The sequence below is a fragment of the Podarcis erhardii genome, assembly GCF_964252035.2.
Source record: "Podarcis erhardii genome assembly, chromosome: 4".
In the NCBI taxonomy this organism is placed as follows: domain Eukaryota; kingdom Metazoa; phylum Chordata; class Lepidosauria; order Squamata; family Lacertidae; genus Podarcis; species Podarcis erhardii.
This window is the reverse complement of record NC_138508.1, coordinates 69,044,910-69,065,962: the sequence shown is the minus strand read 5'-3', so window position 1 is coordinate 69,065,962 and position 21,053 is coordinate 69,044,910.

The window sequence follows — 21,053 nt, the reverse complement described above, 5'->3', positions numbered from 1 at the left end:
GAGGAATAGTGAAGCAAGAGTGACAGGACAGTGTAAACTAGTAGACCACTAGAGCCTGATAAACCACAAACCAAGGTTTATTGTTAAGTGCAAATGAGGCCACTGTTTCTATACGAACATGTTTCACATAAACATTTTCTGCAGTTTTCTTTTTAGGAGGTAGTGTGGTTGTCACACGGTTTTGTTCATACAAAAGCAGCTATTCTGGGGTATGTTTACCAGGCGATGCACAAAAGTTTTGTTTGTACCAGAATGCTTCCCCCCCCCCCCCGTGATTAATGGCCAAATCAGATATAGTAATTAGAAGTAAAGACAGAAACAGAGGCAGCCTTAAAAGGCAGATGACACCTGAACTTTTCAGAACAAGAAATTCTCTTGGAAGGAAGTTTGCCACAGTTTAGCAATCGCTCTGCCTTGGGACATTCACTCTGAGCATTTTATTTTATTTTAGCCTGCAGACTGTACTGATGAAATATTTGCAGCATGATAAGAATGCTAAAGCACCTGGCTAGGAGAATGCTTTCAGTGTTGGCAGAAGCAGTGTAAACAAGAGGAGAAGCTGTTTTTTCCCCTTAGTGCTGCATGGTGTTCCCATGGTGCTACTTTATCAGAATCAGGGGACCATGCATAATACCGTGAGCTAGCTCTACTGGTTTAGGCTCCTGGGCAGAAGATGAACATGCTACCAGAGCGACACGGAAGCAACCATGGAGGAGGCGGCATATCCACAGCTCAAGGAAATGTGCAAGACAGGTCTCATTGCCTCCTCTTATGGGAACATTAGCTTCTCACTTGGAACTATAAATAGCTAAACTATTTGGAAGCCCATTTGGTTCAATGAAAGGCAGTTGGTTAGTCATTCGGCCAGTGCTACTAGTACTACCACCAGGGGAATGAGTCACAAGACTCATTGCCTAACTGTAGAGAACAAGCAACATAAAATACTGTATTAATTTCAGTACTTGCATGATTTCAAGAATATACATGGGTGTTCCAGTGTGGATCTGACCCCTGCAGGACACATGACCTTGATCTTTAGATCCACCTCAATATCTGAGCTTGCACTGCTCAACTGCTTCATCTCTTTTTCAACAGGAGGTGGCTGTGCAAATAGCTGATAGGCTGGCCCTTGTGTCAGTTCTGAAGTCATTTCCCCTTCCTCTGCCTTCAGCAGCATTTCAAAAAGAAGAAAAAGGATCTGAATAAATGTTTAACCGCGTTGGATTTGAAGCAAGCCATGTATGCTCATTAAAGGAGAAAAGGAAAGAACACAAATCTCATCCTAAAGTAAAGAAAACAGCTGCAGGGGGATGTCTGTATCACCTGGGAGGTTAGGCCCTGTGGGGTGGGTCTCTATCTTGCCCCTCCCCTATAGCTGGGGATCAAAACAGTGTCCACTCAGCCTATGCCTCAAAGCACTTGCAACTAGTATTCATGCACTAACTTCAAGCCGCCAGAACTGATCCTGTGGCCAAGGCCAGGACAGGTCTATGGACACTGGTCTGGGATGGGAGGGAGCCAGTTTCAATGGAGAAGTAGGTGAATGTTTTTATCCCCTTTAATATGCCAAGATGTGCTTAGATAACAATGTATAACAACCGTGTACAGCAAAAACAAGCTATTAAAGAGAGCTAACTGGCCCTGGCCTCATTATAACTGTCAGCAATCCCCAACTGGTTCACAGTCTAGTGGCAACAGCAGTGTGAAGTGAACCCTTTAGAGTGCACTTGAGATGATTTTGCAGTCAATGGTTGTGTGGCGTTTCTTTGCATATAGATTAGAATGAATATTTGTAGGTAAACTGTAGTTGTAGACTGGAAACACTTGCACTGTGTGGAAGAAGAGATTTTGCCGGTATCTCCATCAATATGCTTTGGGAAAGTGGGAAATTGTCTTCCCCATACCAGATATTTATTGCTCAGTTTTGCTTTTGTTTAGAAAAACAACTGTTATCACCTGCCCCTCCCCAGAAGGTCTCGGGGTGAATTAGAACAATTAAATATTAAAAACAGCTTAAAATGAATTACAGTCACAGGAATAGGGTGGGTCCTGAAAACACATATCTCAGGTGCCAAAGGCCAGTATAAAGAAGTGCTTCTTCAGCATTCTGCAGAAACTGTGTTTCTGGGAATGGACTGGCACTGTTGTTTTCCCCAATTTTATCTTTTTTTTAATATTAGGGCAAATAGGAGCTCCATTGCTCTTTGTAGAACAGAAGATGCCTGCTGAAATCTGCAGTGTCACATACTGGTAAACTTTAATGGTGCTCAATAGGCCATTTAGGGGAACCTGTGATCCTCCAGATGTTGTTGGACTACAACTTTCCCTCATCCCTATCCATCCCTGATGATGGGCTGTTGTTGGCTGGGACTGATGGGAGCTGGAATCCAACAACATCTGGAGGGCCACAGGTTCTTCATCCCTGCCTTAATTTATACTGTGGAACAAATTTCCAGCATACAGAGGAAATGGGAATACTGCTGCCTATTTGGTGGGGAAGGACAGCAGCTGCCAGCCTGTGGCTGCCATGAGGAAGTCATCCTTATCCATGCAGTTAAAGATAGGCCACAGCCATACTGCTCTACCCACTGAAAATGGAAAGCCTGTGCCGCATGAACACACAAAAACACTTTACAAAAATCATTCTCCTCCCCCCAAGTTTCTGCTTGCTAATGGGGTGGTGAATTTAAGAGAGTTTTCATTCCACACGAGCCATTGTTTCAAGAAGAGCCCTGCAAGCTCAGACCAACTGGAGACTGCTATGGAGTCCTAGGCTCTCTCAGATGAGAATAAATGTACCAGAGTTAGATATATTTCATCACTGTTCTCTACTGGCTTTCTTTATCTTATAGTTCATAGAAATGAATTCAGCACCACAATCAACAAACTCTGCAGCTCAGCTGCAGCACATACTTAAGACGCACAGAGTCCATTTGGTCTCTCTTCCCTTCCCCTGTGACAGCAACCTAGAAACCTGAGAAAACAGATGCATCATCACTCCCTTTGTCCATTGTGTTGCAGAAACGTAGGTGGACGCACCATTATTTACATGTTAGATTATTACCCTTTGTTGAAAGTCTCTTATTATAGCGAGTAAATGTTTCATTGTCACACACACAGCCAAACATCCTCCCCAGTTAATTGTGAAAATGATCCTCTTCTGGCAGCTGGCCAAGGCAAGACATGCAAGCCGAGGGCAACTTCCTGGATAAAGGTCAACCCCACAATGATTTCTGCTTTCTTTAGGTGGGGAAAACAAAACAAATCCCATCACATGGGGAGGAACAGCTGAAGGGATCGTTTCATATACAATATGAAACTTCTTGAGTTGAGACCTGAAAAAATGAATAAAAACACACCAGGGTTTATCTCCCCTCCCCTGACTCCTAAAGTATTTCCTGTCTTTTTTCTCCCTACAAGCCTTTTGTGAAGCTTTGCTCAGCTGCTGTTCCCTTGAATGCAAAAAAACCACCAAGCTAAGATGGATGCAGTTTTTCTCTTGGGACAGGGCAGCCTGATCAAGTTGAAATGCAACTGGTTCTGTTCAGTGAACTTATCACCAGCTCAGCTAGTGAGATGAGGCCTTTTCGTCCTTCTGTTTTGCCTGCTCTGTTCTTGGCATCACTACGCATATACCATTATCACTGCATACACACCAGTGTGTACGGTAGACAAAACAGGGCAATCAGCTTTAGTGTGAATGGTGGAAGCCAGATGACAGGAAACTTATACATATTCTCACAAGAGTTCCCTTTTCAATAATATCAATTGATGAGAACCCTCCTAAGTCTATCACTGCGTTGTGCGCAAACATGGTCATGTCATAACCACTGCCTCTGCTATATGCTTTCCTGCATCAAAATGATTCACTGTAAGAGCTTTCCTATAAGGCAGCTTCCCTCTCTCTCTTTTAATTCCTTAAGCTTGTGGGTCAACAATCCAGCCACCAGTTAATGCTCAGTTTTCATGCTGTTCCAACTGTATCCCTAGAATGGAGCCTCTGAATAGCAACAAAGGCTTGATCGTCCAGTTGAAGTGTCTTTGAAATATTCAATTTGAATAATAAACCTGCCCCAGCAGAGCATGGAACGTAGGTGGTTATCTGATACCTTTGATAAACAGAGTCTTTGAAGTATTTAATTGTGCAGCTGAAATCCTCAGACCTTGTAGCTGTTGCAGAAGGCAAAAAAAAATTGTCAGCTGTGTTGTACATATAGTAGTCCTCTTGATTCAACATTATACACATGTAGCAGCGGGCTGCTGCTATGTACATATCCCTAGGCAAATAAATAGTGACAGAACCATCTGAGGGGAGAGAAGGCCAGTGACATATCTCTGTATCCCTTCCTACCCATGTCTTCCTCATCCCTGAAGAGATAATTGGCACTGTTGGGCATTTCAGCATGAGGATATATGTGGATAGGATGCATTTGCATTTGTGGTTACTTAGGAAGCTAGGGTTATGCATAAGTAGGCCTGCATCTGCATGTGTATAGTCCTAGCTGGGTAGATGAGGATAACCTAACACAAGTCCTCATGATTGATCCAACAAGTGTAAAGTAAGCATGCACAGTGGGGAGGCACAATCCCCAACTCACATATGCACATGTGGTTTGTGTACATGCATGCACATTAGATATGTGCAAATAAATGTGCCCAAGTGTAGTGCAGGGCTTGCTGCTGCAATCTCACTTCCCAAACATGTGACTCCTCCTCCTCCCTCTTTCTTTCTTTCACTCTCCCCATCCCTCATCCCTCCCCATCATTTATACCTCAGAAGTAAATCTCAGTGAATTCCATGGGAATTTTTCTAAGTCTGAGGGGTGGGTCAGGTAAGCCCCACCCTGCATAATCTATCACATGATGCAGCACACTATTTGAATGACAGTGGTCATCAACTTGGGGGGGGGGCTGGCCACCTCAAATATGTTATTGGGGAAGCCAAAGGGACCTTGGCCTCTAGGGGAGTTGGCTCCTATGAGCACTAGTGTGACGTAAGGCACAATTATGGATAAATATATCATTTGCTGAGGAAAACAGGCTTTCATTTATGCATTACCTTAGTCAGGTAGCACATTACTTCCACTGGCATGCATTTTTAGAAGGCCTCCACCTTAACCTTAAAAAAAAAAAATGCAACCTAAGAAGAGATCTTCAAATATGCCCTTCATTACACCATCTCTTTGAGAAGCTTAAGCAATAAAGTTTAATCGCACTGTGAGTATTAACTAAGAAATGGCTCTTTAACCAAGTTCTCCAAAATGGGTTTTTAAAAAGTAGCTTTTGAGGCTCTCCTTTCTTGTGAAAAGGTCAACACAGCAAAAGGCTGCATTTGTTTTCAAGTCTCTGAGAAAATAAAGAAATGCTTGTCTAGAACAATAGGAACAGCTAAAAACAAAGGTGTCACACATGAAGTAATAATGGAACGGGAGTGCTACACACTAAACTTCCTGAAACATCAGTTCCTGTATCCGACAACCTAAGGCTATACGGAAGCAAGCACATTGGAATAAGCCCTGAGCTCATCAACTCCTTCCTTCCTGCAACATATTAAGAGAAAATTAATGTAGTTGGGGTAGGACCAACTACATTACCATTCAAATGTTGGTTGCCACTCAATGGCTGGTCTTTCTTTTATCATTTTATACACTTGGACACTGCTCATAGGTTCCTGTAAGCATCTTCTTGACCACTGTGAGAACAAAATGCTGGACTAGACAGATAAGCCTTTAGCCTGATCAAGCTGATATCTCTCAAATATCCTTCTGTTTTCTACCCCTCCAAGATTGTATTTGAAAACTTCTGCCTAGCTATCCTTCTAAATTTCTGAATCATGGGTAAGATTGTTTCATATACTGGTTATTCTTCAGAAGGGTGGAGGTTGATGCCTTTAGCCTATATGATGGCTGGTGTTGTGTCAGCAAGGAGAAAAATACGAGAAACCGTCAAGAAACACTCTGGGCGGATCTACACACAGCAAAAAAAAACATGCTATAAGTAAGTCAGAAATTAAACTGTTAAAAAAACCTTATGTAAAAATAGCATAGAAAATGTGTTTGCTCTCTGGCGCCATCTGGTGTTGCATCTTTGTAGCACATTCAAAACATTGGGTTTTTTTTACTAATTTAGCTGAGTCCTCAGTCTCCTTTGACATGTAGTGACCGAAATATACTGGTTAATGGTTATTTTTCATTGATTCAGCAGACACATCCCATATTCAACCCTAGGCAGCAGTAGCGGATTCTCTGCACCTTGTGTTGGCGGCAAGGAAATAGTGGGTATACCCTAGATGCCAAGATTAAGGTTTGGGGGTAAGTACTCTTTGGTGAGAAAACCCCAGCACAGATAAAAATCACAAAACATGCAGCAAAGCAAAGAGTGGAAATACAGGCTCTTAGACCTTTAAAATATGCCCTTGTGAGTTCCAAAACAATCCCTCTTCCCCTAGCATAGACAAAGACCACACATTTGGTAAATTAAAAATGGTTTCTCTACAACCTCTCCAAAGGTCAGAGTCATGTCCTTTTCCATATAGAAAATGTTGCACAGGCTTTAAAACTTGGCTTAGTTACAATGGTAAAAGTTCCTATATTATTGGTATAGAATGGCTTGTTGGGATGGCTTGAGTACAATAGGCTTGACTACCTCCCTCCCAAGGTGAGAGGGAGTGATTTAGCTAAGCCTGGCAGGACAGCTTACTCTATAGCATTAACTCCTTCACACATTAATTAGACTTGAGCATGTTGGTTATATGAGGCTGGTTATCCCACACCTCACTCGAACACTCTCAGTAAGCAGGGCTGATCCACTGTGTTGGGAAGCCAGGGGAGCAATAGTGCCCCACCAGTACCATCTCACTGGCCACTACTATTATGAAAATGTATTGTTGCTATGCTAGGTTATTTGGGGATATGTATGATCTTGGGCTCCGTGATCACTGCAGATGGTGACAGCAGCCACGAAATTAAAAGACGCCTGCTTCTTGGGAGAAAAGCAATGACAAACCTAGACAGCATCTTAAAAAGCAGAGACATCACCTTGCCAACAAAGGTCCGTATAGTTAAGGCCATGGTTTTCCCAGTAGTGATGTATGGAAGTGAGAGCTGGACCATAAAGAAGGCTGATCGCCGAAGAATTGATGCTTTTAAATTATGGTGCTGGAGGAGACTCTTGAGAGTCCCATGGACTACAAGATCAAACCTATCCATTCTTAAGGAAATCAGCCCTGAGTGTTCACTGGAAGGACAGATCGTGAAGCTGAGACTCCAATACTTTGGCCACCTCATGAGAAGAGAAGACTCCCTGGAAAAGACCCTGATATTGGGAAAGATAGAGGGCACAAGGAGAAGGGGACGACAGAGGATGAGATGGTTGGATAGTGTTCTCGAAGCTACCAGCATGAGTCTGACCAAACTGTGGGAGGCAGTGGAAGACAGAAGTGCCTGGCGTGCTCTGGTCCAGGGGGTCATGAAGAGTCGGACACGACTAAACAACAACAACAACAAATGATCCTTATGCTGGGTAAATGAAACTATTACCAATGTTGAAGATCCTAAGGATGCCTAACATTGTTCTTTCTTTGATTTACAAACTGTGAGTCAGTCCTTACCTACAGATTACTGTGGAGCACCCACCACTCCTAGCTGGCTAGGTTGCACACCTTCCTGAGAATAAGTTCTATTGGCCTTCTGAGTCGACCTGCTGAAACTGCACAATAAAGAGGGACAAGTGCAGCAGCTGTTTGGAAACTTACATCCCACAGAGATAAATGTTTGCCCCCTGGCTGGATCTGCCATGTCATGCAAGATTCTGACACAAATTACGCCCTTGCTAAATTGCAGCATAATTGAAATTGAAATATAGCCTGTCTCAGTAAGGCTGCTGCAATCGCATGCACACTTACATTGGGGTAAGCGTCACTGAGTTTAATAGGATGTACTTCTGAGTAGACATGCAGGACTGTACTACAAGCTTTTTTTCCTAGCAAACACACTTAATAAACATATTCCATGGCTACAGTTACAGCAGAGCAGGAGATTGTGGAAAGGTCATCCAGAATATGAATCAATCAAAAATAACAAACTAACTGCTTGACTCATTGTCATGGAATTATTAGACATTATCTGATGTGATGGGAAAGAAAATAATACTTCCTGTTTTTGAGCAATTCCCCCACCCCCACAAGCATCAAGCTGTTTTGCTTTGTTTAAAGGTCCCCCCCACACACACACATTGCAGATTCATTCCACTCAGTGATTTTATTTACTATTCAAGGATTTCCCAGTAGATACAAACAGGAAAACACAAAATCTCAAAAAAAAAACACACAAAAAACCACCACAAAAAACTTGAAAATAAAAGATTGTCTGAAATTGGGCCACGTGGACAGGGATTATCTCTTTCATTAGCGAATGGAGAACTAAGCAGAGAAATCACAATAGTCTGTTCTCGTTTCAGATAAATATTTCCCCTGCTTCTGCTGGCAGAAAGAGGAAGGAGACTATAGCTTTTAGATTAGAAATGCTGCGTGCCAAAGCTGTGTTGTACTAATGTTGCAAGAAAATATAAGCTCTTCCATCTATGATCGGGGAGGGAACGGGACAGGACAGAAAGAGAATCCAGATTATTTAAGGTGAAAACAAAATTTTGAAAACTCAGGCCTGGATATTTTTAGACAAGTGTGTGTGTGTGTGTGTGTGTATTCTACAGTCCAAAGGGACATGTGGGGAGAGGGGATGATGTTCTTTCCAATGCACTAGGAAGCCTTTTACAGCCATTAGAGAAGAACTCGCTCAATATACATGCATTTCCTAGATCATTTTTAAACATCTGATAAGCTTTCAGCAGCTGTCAGTGTGAAAGCCACACGGTGTTTCTGTAGTCGATTTTTATTTTTTATTTTTGAAATGCCAGGTTCTGTAAGTGCTCGGAACTGCTTATTAATTGCTTCATGTAACATTGGGCCTAGCTGATAGATATGAAAAAACATCTGGGAGTTAATAAGGAAATGCTTTATAAACAGTATCTTAAATGCTAGAAGGGAAACAAGATGATGGACTGGAGCTATCTTTCCATCTACTTCTGTCTGGATGGCAGGGAACTTTTACATAGGTGAAGATGAATAAAATAGGTTCACATATTCATTTTTTTAAAAAGTTGCTGCTATAGCTGAATGTCTGAGTACCTCCATATGCATACAGTCTGTGTGGAGAGCAGAGTGAGGCCCAACCCTCCAGCCCCAACAGCCACCCATTTATAGTGGAACATGAGAGAGGAGAGCATTTGTTCACACAGGCTGTCCTCCTTCACAACAGTTACAGATAGGTAGCCGTGTTGGTCTGCCATAGTCAAAACAAAACAAATTCCTTCCAGTAGCACCTTAAAGACCAACTAAGTCAGTTCTTGGTATGAGCTTTCGTGTGCATGCACACTTCTTCAGATACACACAACATTCCTTCACAACATTCTACTAAATATGCAGTTGTCAGAGGTTCATGGGCATGGCTCAGATGATGCACAGCATCATGGGCATGGCTCAGATGATGTTGAGGGCGAGGTCGGTTGATGGAATCCGCTCTCTCCACCTGTACATTATTACTATTTTATTATTTATTCCATTTATGCCCCCACACTTCCTCCCAAAAGAGCACAGGGCAGCTAATGCATCCATAAAAAGAAACAATTTTAAAACACCATTATAAAAACAACTAAAATGTTCTTTAAAAACTGATCTGGGGGTTACCAGCCATCAAAGGTCTGGGTAAACAGGAATGTATTTTTTTAAATAAAATCATCCTGAAAGTCCATAATGAGGAAGATAAGAATCACTTCGCCAGGGAGGGTGTTCCACAAATGTGGAACTACTACTGAAAAGGCCCTTCCACCAACTAGGCAGCCCCTGGTGGTAGTATTATATTGTGATGCAAATTTATAGACTGCTTCACTGCATGCAGCCATCAAAGCAGAGCGCAGAGTATGTTGATATCCCTGTACATATATGCCTCACAAGGCATATATATGCTTCTTGCTAGAGTCTGGCAGCTTAGAATACTGTAGAGGTAAAAGGTAAAGGACCCCTTGATTGTTAAGTCCAGTCAAAGGCGACTATGGGGTTGTGGCACTCATCTCGCTTCCAGGCCAAGGGAGCCGGCGTTTGTCCACAGACAGCTTTCCGAGTCATGAGGCCAGCATGACTAACTGCTTCTGGCGCAATGGGACATTGTGATGAGTGCCAGAGTGCATGGAAACGCCATTTACCTTCCCCACCATAGTGGTACCTATTTATCTACTTGCACTGGTATGCTTTTGAACTGCTAGGTTGGCAGAAGCTGTGTCTCATGTTCAATGCATGTTCTTGTTTTATTCTAGTTCCTAGCTTCCTTTCATGGAAGCTAGAATGATCAATGGCTACTAGCTATGATAGTGAATGTCGGAGGCAGTACACCTCTGAATGACAGTTCCTTGGAATAAGCAAGGGAGGAGAGTGCTGTTGCACTCAGATCTCTGGCTGTGGGCTTCTCACGGGCATCTGGCTGGCCGCTGTGAAAAGAGGATTCTGGGTGAGATGGGCTCTTCTTATGTTGCTCCTTTCAGAATTAATGTTCTTCCTTTCAGAATGCATATAAATAGCATAGTTATCCTCAAGGACCTCTGCTGACGACGGCATCACTGAGCACTGCAGCTAACACCCAAAATCCAGAAGGAAGAAAAAGACTCTACTCCATTAACAGCTTTTGTCTGTCACCACCGCTTGAAATATACAGTGTGTCATTATACGTGTTACATTCAGGAAATATATGTCACTGAAGATGGATATTTGGCAACGGTATCCCTGTGAAAAGCATGTCCCTTCTGGAAATGATACAAAACAGCTACTATTACTTACCAGCAGAGGCATCATTTTAGGCAGGTGGGAAGGTGTCAAGTCTCCTCCTGTGTTTCAGACCACATGCAGTTTTTCATTTCTTTCTTTTTCCAGGAGTATCAGCATTGCTGAGCGACTCTCCTTGGAGGAAAAGCAGGATATAAAATGTGAGGAACAAATTACGTTCTACAGGGCTAAACTTCTGGAAGTTACCTTTGCAGCAATAGAGCATAATGGAAATTTTAAGTGGCTGTGATTGTATGTTTTTAATAGAAGTTATATACATAAACAAAATTAAAACTATCAATGCTCAATTGTTTTCTTAATGATTGGGACTTTTTTTCTATGTTTCTAGCAGCTTTTGTTATTTAAATACCTTGTTTTTTAAAAAGAGGAATTAACCAATTCATGAAGCCATAAGGCCACCAAAGGCTACTAGTAATGATGGCTGTATGAAGTTCCCAAGGCCAGGGACAACATTGGGAGCAAAGCAATTGTTCCCATGCCCTTGCTTGTTCATCTGGCTGCATAAGAATCTGATTGGCCGCAATAGGGTGTTGGGCTAGGCAGGTCTGATCCAGTAAAACTCTTTTCACATTTGCACTGCTCAATTGGTAGAATATGAGATTCTTAATCTTAGTCTCAGGGTCAACTCTTAATCACAGGGTTGTGTGTTCAAGCCCCACATCGGGCAAAAAGATTCCTGCACAGTCCCTTCCAACTCTATAATTCTATGATTCTATACATTCTCACAATTATTATATTATTTTGCCACCGCTTCTATCCTATTTTGTCCAGCATCTCGTGCTGTTTCTCTGTTATTTCTACCCTTTACATTTAAAAAAAAAAATTTTTAAACAATATAGTCAAACAACATAAAAGAAAAGGTATACTATATCATTATAAGAGTTAGGAATTACAATTCCATATATACTTATCTAATGTATAGGTATTATTATCATCCCATTACATATATGTTTATTTTTAACCTACTCTGTTTTGTAGAATTGTGTTCCAAATGTCATTAAACTTGTCCATGCAAAGTCCATGTCTATAAGCAATTTCTTCACAAATTGCAAGTGTAGTCAGAATTTTATTGATGGGTTAAAGATCCAACATTTACTGAACAGAGTAATTTAGGGTGTCTGCACCCACAGACTCATAACCATATCTTAACAGTTTCCAGAAGGGTAGGGGCATTTGCCAGTTGGAGGAAAGACAGCAGAGAAACTGGGGCTCCTTAAAGACTAACAAACGTATTACAGAACTGTTAGATGTGTGAGGTGTTACCCTAAATTTCAGGAATATATTGCACATGGTCGGGGTAAAGGAATTCTAAGCAGTGAGGTCACAGGAAAATGAAATGCAAACATTACAGATACTCTGTTACTGATCATTTTTGAAAAAGGAAGTCAAAAGGAAGTCTCCAGCGTGAAACCACTGAATTATAATTTGTATAAAGATCTATTCTGTCACTTGCGGCTGAAACAGAGATAATTTTTTCATCCCATTACTGGTTTTAATTAGACTACCAATGCCAGGATGCTTGTGTTGCTGTCACCATTGCTTTCTGAATAGCCACTGTAATGATTTGACTTTAATTCCAGCTTTGATGCAATGCCATCCTGTATCTTTTGCATGTCCTTGCCTTCTGATTTCACAGTCATCGTGTTTGTGTGTGTGTGTGTGCGCGCGCACGAAGTGAACTGGAAGTGTGTGTGTGTGCGCGTGAAGTGAACTGGAGTGTAGTCTACAAAAACCATCTTAAATTTCTTAATCCTTAATGTGCCACAAGACTCCTTGTTGTTTTTTAAAAGCATATGATCAATGAACAATGGGAGAGAAATTAATTTTACTTGGGAATGATCTGTTCTGCACCCAAAAATTTTCACACAACCATCTGATAAGATGATGATGATTTCTTGGTGGCTCTGAATTTCTTGGTGCCAGATGGGTTCCCTCCTCCCACAGAGAAAAGTGTGGGCGGAAAACCCCAAGAGAGATATCTGACAATTTATCATATGGTGTTCTACTCAAAAGCAGAGATTGGATCAAATCTGAATGAGAAAAAGTATATTAAGTAAACACTGAGATCTAGAGGACCACTCTTTATCTCAGTTGACAAGTTTGTTTATCTTCAGTCCTACATTTCTGGTAGTTGTTATGAAACCTTATAAATTCAACTAGGAAGAATATATAAAACAAGGTCGATGAAGAATTATTAGCAGCAGATATAGCTACTGATGGACACAGGTGGCGCTGTGGTCTAAACCACAGAGCCTAGGGCTTGCCGATCAGAAGGTCGGTGGTTTGAATCCCTGCAACGGGGTGAGCTCCCGTTGCTCGGTCCCTGCTCCTGCCAACCTAGCAGTTTGAAAACACGTCAAAGTGCAAGTAGATAAATAGGTACCACTCCGGCGGGAAGGTAAACGGCGTTCCGTGTGCTGCTCTGCTTCACCACATGACCCACAAGCTGTACGCCGGCTCCCATGGCCAGTAAAGCAAGATGAGTGCCGCAACTCCAGAGTTGTCCACGACTGGACGCAGTGGTCACTTTACCTTTATAGCTACTGAGGGGCATGAGAAATATTGCCCTCTCTTTACTACAGAACTGTCTCCAAGCAGGATGTCGGCATTTTCAGAATGGAAAACAGCAAACACCCACACAAGGAGAAGTGGGGCAGTGCCATTGCTGATGGAACTGATGCCATGTAGTGCCAATCTGACAAGGAGAACCATGGTCATAGGTATTGAGGAATAAGAACTGTTCATGCCTGTCAACTTTGGGCATGCAAGAGCTAATTCAGAAGATTCCTACATGGAAGCCTACTTCTGCTCATGAATCACACTGCTAGGATCAAGGAAAGGTATCTTGCTTAAAGGGTGATATATTTACCAATGTATCTATTGAGAATGGCAAAAAATGCAACAGCCAGCACAGGAAATGCTAGTTCACAAGGCAGAATTTCTGCAGGCCATGGAGTCTAAGGGCCATTGGCATGATGGGTTGGGGGTTAGAATATGCAGATCTCTGGCTATGATGACTCAAGCCCCTCATTCCAGCTCAGTTGGAGATACAGCTCAACTGGCCCACATGTTAACGATTATTTATTTATTTATTTATTTATTTATTTATTTATTTATTTAATTTCTATATCACCTTTCATCTGAGGATCACAGAGTGGTTTACAACATAAAAATACAGAACATAGTAACAGACCAAGACAATACCCCACAAACTGAATGCATTACACATCTTGTTTGATCCTGGTGAAGCATCTGAATCTGAAGTAATATAATATCGTTAAAGTGCTTTTTGAAAGGCACTTGAGTATTTGTCATTCATATCCGTAAGCTCTCTCAGTTCACAGCCATTCACAGGATAACAGGCTGCTAAGCTTCTGACTCACTCTCTGGGACAATGACTGGCTGCTCCTTGGATCTGAACCACTAATGATACCACACCTACGAAACTCTGCTTTTGGTAGCCTTGGTAACATTTTCTCAGTAACCTTAGTGATGGAAGCATCTTCTGCAATTGCGGCAGTGTTAGTTTTTATTTCCCCTAATTTTATGGTTTAAAAAATGCCATGTATTGCTTCCTGCTCCTCGTAGTCAACCAATGAGTGTACAATCAGATGGGTATTTAAAAACCAATACGGTTTTATTTATGTATTTGATGAATGGAGGCTTATTAAAACCAGTTATCCATAAGTATTCCTGCTGGAGAAGTGTAGAATGTCTACTATTTATAGCCTGTTGGATTCATTTCTAAATGAACATGCTTAAGATTTCATCCTTGCAACCTAGTTCTAATAGTGTTTGTTTTAAAGTCCCCATTCATTTCAAAGGGTTTATTTTGTTTAGGACTGCAGCTAGAAATTTACCTAAAACAACACAGAAACTATGAGATACCTAAATCCTGCCAGAACAATCAAATGTGGAAATAGCTTACATTGCCCTGCTCTCAAGGTAAGGGCTTTAGTAGTCATTGTTTTCAGATAGGCGTTTTTTGTGTTTCTCCCCCGAAACAAGGACACAGGCTATTTTATATGTTTGTGGGTTTCCCCTTTTCAATGTTTCTTGATGCATTTTTAAGCCTGGCATTTGGTTATCTTGAGTAACAGAAGTCCAAAGTTTCAGACTTTCTTGAAAAGGGCATTATGTCCACAGGGAATCTACAACATTGGCTGGGACAGATAGGGTTGTCTAAAGCCTCAGAACAATTCTTCCTCTTTCTATGTGTTTATTTTGGAGTGTCCAGAGCACCAGGAAGTCTCCGAGGATGGCCTGTGCAGTAGCAATCTATTTTTTAAAAGTGACATAAACTTGTATACAAGTGCCAGCACAGCCAAACAACAGTTATGTGTCCTGTGCTTAGCCTTCTTGAAATATGTATTTTAAAATAGCTATCAGACATATTGGTTTGGATGTGTTTATTTACATTTTCAATTGCCTCATATTTTCCATTTTTTAAATTGAGGTCCATTGTCAGTACTCAGACTCACTGGGATGAGATGCTCTCCTAGAATATAGAATTAGGGGCCACCCTGCACAGGGCAAAATCTAAGAGGGGCCACATTTAGTCTGCCTTCAAGGAAGAAGTTCCTAATGTTTAGGCTTATCCCTCACAGCAATTTTAATTCTACTTAGACTGAGACTCATTACCTTTTCAATGACAAAAATACACATTTGTGTCAAATATGACATTCAAAGCTGTATTTATGAAAGGTCTGCAGTTTTTAGCTCTGTACAATATGAAGTTCTCAAGCAAATAGCATCTGGCTCACAGCTAACAACCAGGAGTGATTGTGAATGGCAGTATGGAAAAAAGGTGGCAGTGACTGTAGCTGTAGGACTTGCAATTAGTCTACTTTTGACAGTAGCAGTTAGATATTGTTGTTAGACTACAACTCCCATCATCCCTGACCATAGGACATACTGGCTTAGGCTGATGGGAGTCAGAGTCCATCATCATCATCATCATCATCATCATCATCATCATCATCATCTAAAGGGACCCAGGTTTTCTCATCTCTTTGGAGAGAATGACCTACCACCCACGTTCAGAGTGGCCCTCCAGTTAAATTAGTTGCAGACTGCAAATTTCCCATTCCACAGACATTATCTCTGTACAGGAATAGTGAATTAAAATTTGGCACAAGCTAGGTACAATCCAGCTTCTCATAAACATTACATTTAACCGGCTTCATAAAATATACAAAAATAGGCTAGGTGAGTCTGTTAAATATATTAAGACATAAAAAGGTAAACATCCTACCCTTATCTGTGAAAGGACATGGCCACTCACAGTTGCCCATTCAGTTTTTCCATTCTTTTAAAGTTTAACGGTTTAGTAAGCAAGATCCTTAGAGAGTTTTTTTTCTAAACAGAAGGTTATTCTCTAAGTCTATAGTGTTCTGGCAGAAACCCAAGTCCAAACTGTTTCTACAATCCCATTGGCAAACTGCATCCTAAGAGTACCAAACTACATGTTTCCTGCTTGGCAGGGGGTTGGACTCGATGGCCCTTGTGGTCTCTTCCAACTCTATGATTCTATGTTACGCTCAGCCATATATATCATTTCTTTCACTCTTTTTAACGGAAAGTAGCCTCTGAAACCAAGTTTCAATAGACTAGGGTGGAGAGGGACAGTGTGCTCCTTCTGCTTTGGGCTGCTAGTCTGTTCAAAATTTATCCAAAACTGCATTTCACCCAATGATTATTTTGAACCATTTTTAAGGACTCTGAGATGGGAGGATGGAAAGAATGTCTTAACAACTTAACAATCCGACAGCACTCCTGGGATTCAGCCTAGGAGCTGCTAGTTCACAACCACAGTTTTAGAAACATGACACAGATAGCGCTATACTTGACAGAAGTTACATCAAACATGCAACATATTCCAAGTCCTCAGAAAAATGTAGAATGAAAGACTGATGAGTTGGCATGAAACATCTGCTCCTTTAAAAAGCATTTTAACATTTTGCATTTATATTTCCCTGCCTAATCTGAAAAAAACACACCTCAGGTGGGATTTAAAAAGCAATTTTAAAAAGGGACATTTACAAAGTTACCAAACAAAATTAATACACTAATCCACAATGTGACATGTTTAAACAAGTTTAGTAGTAGCAGCTCCAATCAGATCATCCTCCTGAATCTTTCAACCAGCTACTGTTAAAGTATTAATTAGCCCCATAAAACTGGTTTTTTCCTATTGTTGTAGCCAGCCTCATTGCAACATCCTTTGATCTAGGTTCCTGCATCATTTGAGCCCATTTGTATTGTGCATCTCTCTATGTGGATGTTTATAAAGGAAAAAGTTTAACAGGGCCATCCACTCCTACCTCTAGCTTGCCCTCTTCAGAAAGCCTATAAGACCACAGGGCTATGAATGGTCAGCTCAGGGTATTACACCAAAGTGACTGACAGGCATTAATTCAAGGAAAAGCTCAGGTAGGCCAAGCCTAAACACCACTTTTCCAGAATAGGGTAGGGCAGGGCCTACCCCTCCTATTGAAAAGAAAAGGCTCTCACTTGAGTAGGGTGGCCATGGGTCTTATTTTGCAACCCTCTTTTTGAAGGTGCTATTTATTTAGGAAGCTGTGAAGAATCACTCTTGTTTAAAAATAAGGGGGCCTTGAAGCTTACCGTTAAGTGTTGGTGTTGTAGTCTCATTGCTGAGCCACAAGGTGCAGAGCTCCGTGGATTGGAGGCGAGCCAACCAGAAGAGTCCCTGAGGTGTACTCGCCTAGAGGCAGAGTCAACATCTGAAATCAGGTCGAGTCCTAGAGTTGGGCAAACAGCATTCCATGTGGTCCGATGGTCCAGGAGTCAGGAAATCCAATGATCATGGGTTCAGGGGTCAAGATGAGTAGGAAGCAGCAAGGTAGGCCAGGAACCACAAACATTGTTACCAGTATCTGACTGCTGCTGGAAGCTCTGCTTAAGAAGACTGAAGCCAGCTGGTTCTCATCAGCTCCTTCTCCTCTGTGTCCTTGAAGGCTGATCAGCCACAGGTGGAGTCACTCTGCCTTCTCCCCTTTCAGGCTGCTGTTCAACAGGCAAAGCTGACTCCTGGCCCATGACACTTAGCAGGTGGAGAGCAGACTGAGCAGACACAGGTCACCATCTTCCTCATATGATGAGAGACTTTGCAAGTTTTTAATTTTATTTATTTATTATTCTAGTTATATCCCACCTTTCCTTGAAGAAGCTTAAGGCAGTGTGCAGGGGCGCCGACTTATAAAAAATATTGGGGGGGGCGGGGGCCCATACCGACTTATAAAAAATATTGGGGGGCCCAAGACCTCCAAACCGCTGCTGCTGGGGGAACGAAAGGGGCGAGCCCCGGGCTGCCCCGACCTTAAGTGAACCTGTGAGGGCCCGCCCTTTGCGGCAGCCGATTGGCGGTGAATATTAATGAGCTAGGGGGAATCCCCGCTTCTCGCAGGGCTGACGCCAGCCCCGCAAGATTGTTGATGGGTCGAGAGCCCGCAACCCCACCCCCTCTCTAGATCAGGAGTGGCTTTGTTTTAACTCATTACTGAATGTATTTTAAAAGGTAACTATCGTCAAACAAGGAAAATAAAAAATACCAACATAATTTTGTGATTTTACAAAGCATAATATAACTAATAATTTTCTTACATTATTGGGGGGGCAGAGCACCCCCAAACGAATTTTGAGGGGGCTCGGGCCCCCTCAGGCCCCATGGAGTCGGCGCCTATGGCAGTGTACACTGTTATCCCCCTCCCCATTTTTATTATCACATCAACCCTGTGAGGTAGGTTAGACATTGGCTTAGGGTCACCCAGTGAGTTTCATGTGGATATTTGAACCCTGGGTCTCCCAGATCCTAGCCCAACACTCTAACCACCATACAAGTTCAAAATTTGTACTGGTGCATATATATTAACACATGCACATTTTATGCAAACCCTTTCCCTCTTTTTTAGTGCTGCATTTCCACTTCTTTTTGACTATGCATAAGTGACCTCCGTAAACTAAGATCAATATATGAAATCAACGTTTCGCACCTTTCCCTGTCTCTGCAGTTCCTGTTTCTTCTTCTACTGTTCTTTCTCACCGCTTCAGACAGCTTCAACCCCACCTGTGAAAGGTATTCCAGAGCCTGCTCCACCAGGATAGAGACTAGATATTTGGCACTCCATGGGGGTTCAGCTGTTTGTTTGTTTGTTTGCAATATTTATTACAGGCAGTTTTGAATAATTCAGAAACAGCCTTTGTTTATGCATCTATAGGGATTGGGAACTGTTCTTGATGAGGTACTAGAAGTTTGCAAAAGCCAAACTTGATGAGGTACTAGAAGTTTGCAAAAGAAAGAAAAAGTGAAGCACATTTAAAGAATGCAGCTTCCCCAAAGAATTCTGGGAACTGTAGTTTACCACTCACAAAGCTATGGTTCCTGGCAGCCTTAACAAACTGCAGTGCTCAGGAGTCTTTGGGAAATGTTCATGTGCTTTAAATAGATGGTATCTATGCAGGCTAAGCGAATGGGGTCATTTCTGAGTATCTGATGGGCTCACCGCTCTTGCATAATTTTATTGTTCCTTGTTTACTCTTTTACTATGAGAGAGAAATATATTGAGAGCTATAAAAGAGATTACAGATTCAACAACAGTTTGTGTTCAACAGGTTGACTGGAAGCCAGAAAGAGGGTTTTTTATCAAATATGTTGCTGGGTAAAAATGATTTTTAAAAGCCCCATAAACAGGATATGTTGAAACAGCTAAAAATGAAGGGAAAAATTAAAACAATTTTCTATTTACAGCCCATTTGGTGGCCTAGATATTCTGTTGGAACAGGCTGCAGAGCCTAGCAGTTGTGTGCCTTGTGCCTTGTGCCAGCAAAGATGCATTACTGATTTTTCAGGATATTGCTGAAATACCCGCATCAGGGTTGCTCTGCCTATAAATGTAAAGTTAAAGACATGACCACACTCTATAAATATGCATGCCAAAGGCCTCTTGCTGTTATACAGTTTAACTTGTCACAGCAGATGCTTCCAGCCTGTGCACCTGTCCTGAGGCGGAACAGCAAATGGGACTCTCCACCACCCCCAAGTCACGGCGCACAGTGAAGTTATTTTGTCACCTGAAGCAGAAAATCCTACAAATGCATCTCCTCTTGTCTGGCAGTAAAAATACAACAATACTTAAAAACAACAACAATTTTCTGGCCTTCTGTTACACCCAAAACAGCCGCTTCTCAGACCTGAACACCCTGTCTTTCCAACTAGACATCAAACAACATTTTTATGTGCTTCTAGCAAGTCTTTTCTTCTACTTAGAGAGAGATTTGCAGCTGCTTCTGAACATACAGAAAACAAGGAGCAATGCAACATACAAGGCTTATCCACACTTCCCCTTCCTCCTCTCTTTCCAAGCATGATCTCTGCTTTGAAACTGCATGTCCCAACACTCTTCTTTTGCTCTGGAGCTTTCCCCACAAAATAACCCTCATTGAAAACCTATAATAACATTTGCTGCAACTGAGCACTACAGAGAGGATTTTTTTGCAGGAAAAGCTCTGAGGCAAAAAAACACACACCTCCAAGCACTCGGACACAGAGCTTTTAAGTGTGGACCCATGCCTGGAAAGAGTGGGGCAAAAGATAAGTGTGTTGATAAGCCCACACAGTCAGTAGCAACCAGTCTTCAGACATTATTTTTGCAGTGAGGAGTAAAATCTTATCCATCTAGTTCTTGACAATACAGGCGTAAAATAATTCTCTCAGGCAGTCAAAATAGAGTAATGAATGTTATGTGCCAGAAAGTAATTCATTTTCATCAATGACTCATGCTAGATGTTGGTGAAAGGAGAAGTGACATATTCCCTGAGTAGTAGTTGCAGGAAAATATCTGGAGATGTGTGTGTGTGTGTGTGTGTGTGTGTGTGCGTGTGTGCGTGTCGTGTGCACTGAAAAAATTAGGTCACATCCACACCATACATTTAAAGCACATGAGATCCTCCAGAGATCTTCTCCCAAAAGGGTAAATATGGATTTAAATGAGGGGAAAATAGAAGTTGACATTTTGATGTCTGCAATGTCATGAGAAAACTTGCTAAAAGCCTCACATGTGTAAGGAACAACCATCCCACAGAGCAATCCTAATGAGAGAAACCAGATATCGTTATCCCTGTTCCAAACTCTGTGCAGGAG